This window comes from Netta rufina (assembly GCF_964035555.1).
Source record: "Netta rufina genome assembly, chromosome: 10".
NCBI classification, from domain to species: domain Eukaryota; kingdom Metazoa; phylum Chordata; class Aves; order Anseriformes; family Anatidae; genus Netta; species Netta rufina.
Genome location: NC_140133.1, coordinates 3,248,540 through 3,254,539, shown reverse-complemented (window position 1 = coordinate 3,254,539; position 6,000 = coordinate 3,248,540).

The following is a 6,000-nucleotide window of genomic DNA, read 5'->3' as shown; positions in this document are numbered from 1 at the left end:
GGCTTTCTGATGCAGCCCCAGGAGCACTGGGTAACAAGGATAGCAGAGCAGCAAGACATCAACCTTTGGAGGGCTGATGTGATGCCTAACCTTGTCCTTGTGTGGGTCTTTGGGGGAAGCAGCACTACTTCAAGTTGTACTGCACCCTGCTTTGTGGGCTTTTGTCCGTAACAGAATGAGGGAGCTGCCTTGGGCTATAAATCATGGAAAAAGAAGGGAAAGAGGGTAACTAACCTGTGGCAGTCAACTGGTCTGATTCACAGGGTGAGCCCGGGGCGCTGCAGCAGCCCAAGCAAGGGGGCAGACCAGGGACAGGAGCAAACAGTGGGTCCTGAGGACAGGACCCCATTGCTGTCAGAAGAAACAGAGCACAATTATCTTTCTATTCTTATCGCCTTCACAGGCCTATTTAGCTGTATACTGTTTAATATAATATTTGATTATACACACACACATGGAAACAATTACTTTCAATCCTAAATTATTTAAACCTTTTCTCATTTTTATTTTGATTGTTTGCTAGAGGACCTTGGAAATAAAAGAAGGAAGGAGAAGAAACAGAAAAAAGCAATACAAATAACCAAAACATTCCCCCATCCCTCCTTCCGGGGAGACAGCCAGGCCCCAGCGAAATCCACATCATAAATTCCCATTGTTTCAAATGGATGCTTTTTCAGCATTAGTCTTTATAGGCTGGACCAAATTCTAAGTTTTCAACTAGGCACAGAAAATTGCAGCAAATTCTGTTTTAATTGATGTTGTTTTAAAAACACAAACTAACATATCTAGCACATTTTTTGATTGTGGCAGAAAAAAAAAAAAAAAAAAGAAAAAAAAAAAAAGGATGTTATACCTTGTCTTGTCTACTATGTCAAGGTCTTGGTCATACATGTCAGCCAGATGGTCCTTTTTGTCTGTAACGTCCTAAATTGCACTGACACTCTGTTTCGGGCAGTAAAATTAATTTGTGGTAAATGCAATTGCTCCAACTGAAACAAATAAACAAACAAAAACTCCACCACCCTAATATTTTAGAGTTTACTTGTTTATTTCTTTACTTTGAGCACATTCAAATAACAGTGAAAGCATTGTTACTGTGTTATTGCCTTTGTATTATTGTAACAGAAATAAGAATAGTAAATAACTTTTTTTCCCATTCAATTCTTTCTGTTTGTGCCCCAAGCATCTAGTTATAGGTGCAGCCAACAAAACACACAGCAGCTTGCATATGCTCCTATGGCTGACTGAGTAAATGGCATAAGGACTGCACTAATACTAAATAGCCCAGCACTCGTTCCAGAGCATACACCCTGTTATATAGGGGCACAGAATTAAGCAATTCAAGCCCTGTGTCTAGCTTGTGTTCAGTTAGGAATTCAGAAAGTTTGTAAGCTATAACTGAGGTCTTTCTAAGCAGGTATATTCAAGATGGTAATTGCAGATGACCCATCATTATTATCCAACTCAGGATATTCTATGATTCTATGATTCTATGATTAACTCAAGCCCTTAACCATCGATTGAGCTAACATGATCAGCCACAACAGCTTGAATACAAATCACATAAAACACTCCTTTTCTAGGAGATGCAAAGCTGGTCTTCAAGCACTGAAGTTACCGTTCTTTTGTAAGGTTATTTGCAAGTTTTACAGGGTCTGTGACTCACAAAGCAGAAGAGCACTTTATAATGCCCATGCCTTTGACAAGCTTAGTCTGTGGCTATTGTGGTGTTCTAATTAATTTTTGTCAAGGTTAGTAATCTAGGAACTGTGGTCAAAGGAAAGCATCAGTAATTTAACTACATCCCACAAAAGATACTGTCATTATCACGTCACATGTGACTTTATCTAGCTGGATATAGGTTCTGTTCAGAAGCATGCATACATAAACACTGATTGCCAAGAAATTACCATATTTTATTCATAATATATATATATATATCAAGGGTTTGATATTTTAAGAGAGAAAATCTTATCTACAACAAGTAAGCAAGGAAGCATCCAGCAGATACGCCCGACGTTACCTATCTGACAAAATCACAGTTTCAGCAGAATTGACTAGTGCCTACTCAACAGCACTCTTTAACTATGGCCCTTCATCCATTTCTCACATAATGCACTTTACTCTTTACCACTGTGCATCTTGGAGCTTTCTCCTGAAGCGTAACAAGTGAGGAATAAGCCATTCTTCTGCTGCAGATCTCCACTGCAGGAGCTGCACTGCCTGACTGTACACTTTTACCTCTTGCATATGCCGATTTTGACTTCTGCCTTTCACATGAAATTGCAGAGGCAGTGCAGAACCCAACCCTAGCCCCATGAGTGTGTCACTTAAACCCTCTTAAAGCCCATGTTTCTCCCGATTCAGTTCAAATTTGATCAATTTGACCTTTTCCAGCCATAAAATTCAGTGGTGTACAAAAAGAAAATCACTGAAATTCACAGACATTTTAAAAAAAGTAGAACAAGGGACATATTATTTGGGCTCCTATTTCAGTCACACTGATTTGCATTGTAGTAGTTGGGAAAAGAAATCTGTTGAAGCAAAAATAGCTTTCTACAGCCCCTATATTATCCAGTTTTTAATAAATTATCTCAGCTATTTGCATAAGGACACACAGCTGTGTGCAGCACTTGGCAGCACCAGTAGTCTCAGTTTTTTTTGTGTGCTCTTCACTAGCACCAGCAAAATCAGTGATTTGCCTGAGGTTAGGTTACAGCCTTGTTGCTGTTCTGCTTCTGTCTCTTCGCTAAGTGCACAAATGAGTTAGTGACCTCTACACTTAGTGTCACTGATTACCAACAACTCAAACTATAGAGTCTCTGTGTCTTAAAGATAAATTAGGGATTAAGCCCTAAGGACAATAATATATTGCAGCAATAAGTTACAGTAAATATGTACTCTGATACTTTCAAAATTGCAAAGCCAGATGATAACCAGACCACCTTACTAAGTCATAATGTCCTTATTAAATCAAGTTGTACCAGTCCCATTTTATGAGCTGGTGAACCCAAACTCAGGAAGCATTTAAAAAAAGTTGAAACCCTGAGTATCAGTCACTTCCCAGCTCTACACACTCATCTCAGCAGAATGTTTTATTGAACACTAGATGATGGACAAGCCACTGCATGCAGATGTGTACAAGCGTGTACAAGTATTCCCTGCATGTAACACATGCAAGAGGGAATTTTCTTATAGACTGAGAAAGGATGTTCCCCAGAGCTGCTTTAATTTTTGTGCTTTGTGTACATGGTTGATTCTGGCACAACGTTTAGGAAAAGGGGGAGGAAAAAGGAAAAAAAGGACAAAAAAAGGGATAATCAGAAAGCACACTTGATTTTCTCAAATAATAAGAAAGCTCGCTGTGATTTACCATGGCATAGACACATCCAGGCAGCAGGACCCCCGAGCTGACTTGGCAGACAGGATACAAGTGCCGGGCTTTGCAGGCTGGGAGGTAGATGACCTGGTCTGGCAACTCTTCTGCTCCCTTGCAGTTCCTATCAACTCTAACAGCTGCTGGCAACAGACCACGATGGCCAAAAAATAAAAGTAACTAATGAGACAAAGCTTTGATACCTGATTTGAGCATACACACAATGAAATACAGACAATAGAAGAAAACATTTAAGGGCTGTAATACTGTTGTTGTTTCACTCTGGTGCACTAGGGACCCACAAAGTTAGAAAGTGGCTTAAAGAAGCCTTAGTAAATCACAATTTAATTTGTGTCTACACTTCTCACTTATCTACAAAGTAAGAACCCAGCAAAGATATTCCCTGTAACAGATTCTTATCAAAGGATTGTATTTCTTGCTGAAGAACTCCCAAGAGAGGGAAAATTGCCCAAGAAAGGAATGCTTTACCAGGTCTTCCTTTTCAGTACATGCAACCTACATGAGACTTCCAATCAAGCCTTGATTAATGCAGCATATCCCACTTCCTACTTAAGCACGCAAAAAGATAAGAGGCTTGTTTTTATTTTTAGTCAGTGACTCATTCTTACCTTGCATATATTTAGAAATCGTGAAAGAGAAAAAGTGGCTCAGATGCCTTTCTGGGGATTTTAAACCAGAAATAAATCACATTTAATCATCTTACCAATTCATACTTCATCTTACTCTGCTTTAGTTTGCCTGAAATGGGTTCCGAACTGCATCTCAAATGCCCCAAGAGCCTCCATGCCCTTTCCTTTCTGTCTTTTGATTTGACTTGTTAATTTCTCAGGAAATAGCCCACATCCTAGAGCAATGCACTGCAGATCCTTTACTGCACTGCATTTTTTCACTGGGATTTGTGCTGCTTCTCTCCTGCCCTAGGGCTTGGTGTGTGCTGGAGGCAAGGCTCCAGCTTCTGCAGCGTCCCAGTAAATCCACATCAGGGAACAAGATACAGTCAGCTGAGAGCAGAATTAGACTCCTAAAACTTTCCAGTGGATAAAACAGAACAGCAGGCATTTTACCACTGCAAGACTGTCTCATTCCTGGGTGAAATTAGCACCATCTGCTCTGTCTTCATCGCATCATTCCTTAAAAGCTCCTGCCTTGTTGCAAAATCATTGCAAACACCAGGGCAAAGAGAGTAGTGGCAAACACCCACTGGGTTTTTCAACACAGTGTTGGACAGTTCTCCTTGCAGCAGGGCTGTCCCTGCAGTTGAAGAAAACCTCAGGAAACTTTTACATGGAAATCCACCACCTTGACACTGGTGACACACCCCAGGATAACGGTAGCCCCAGGTAGGAGTTAGGACCTTTCTGAAGATGTAAATGCTGCGAAGTGAAAAGAGGGCCTTGCCTTCAGAGTGCTGCAGCAAGGCTGTCTGAAACTTTGGGGTACTTTGTAAGGAACCTGTGCTCTGACTAGAAGCTTCCATCTTCACCATTGTTAAGTCAACAGCCCTTACTAGCACCCTGACTTTCTGTGTCTATTTAAATTAAAAACACATCTGGGCCCTTAAGGGGTTCGGACAAGCTTCAGTGCTTACCTGATACTTGGAACAGATAAAAACAGCCTCACCAAGGGATGTAAATGATCACAAAAATTGATCTGACTTAAAGTACCCCTTAGCTTCACGCCGTGAGCCTCATATTCTGTTCCTACTGTGTGATACATGTACATACATACTGCAAAGATACTACTGTCTCTGTCCACAAGCACGTAAAAGGCTTCTGCTCCAGGAGTTTTTCTGTCAGGAACTATTAAATACAGAACCGCCTCTAGCTCAATAAATTGGCTCTGTAGATCTCAAGGACCCAGAAGAGCATACATGGGAATCATCACATGCTCGCCTTGCTCAAGGACGTCATCCTGGGCTCTATCTGCAGACATGGGTTAACCCTAGGTTAGACAGACTTTTGGTCTGATCCAGCAGGGCTCTAGCTTTTTTCCCCCACATTTGTCACAGACTCATTGCAAGTGCCCTAACTCCGGGCATCTGAGCTCCACACCTGCAGGGCTTGCATGACCATGGGCAGTGCTCTTGCCCTAAGAAAGGGACATGAAACAGTCATAAGATTTGCACCCTAGGAGAGCCTCACTGAGCACAAAGGAGGAGTGAAACAACCATACTGAATGTAGGTACCTGCCTCGGGAGTGTCTAACATCAGATTACATGAATCCTGGGCACTGTATAATCATCTCTTGGTCTCTATTCCTCTATGATATGAATACCTAACCCCCACTGTGATGCTCATATTAATTTGAGAAAAATTAATTGAGATTGCAAATTAAAGGAAATAAAGAAAGGCATGCAGTGCAAGCGCTCTTCAGGGCTCAAACACACCAACAGCCTCCGCTGCTTCATTAGGCACACGGAACAGCACTTCTGCAATTATGGGATGTCCCTGAGACTACAGCTGCCAAATCTGGCCTGATACATTTCCCTCCTTGAAAAGTAGAAAGAGAGCATTACGAGAACAGGTGGTTTGTCAGTGGCAAGCCTCAAGATCCAGGCTCAGCTGATGCACAGTGAGGCAGCTGGCTACTGCCTCGCCGCCTGG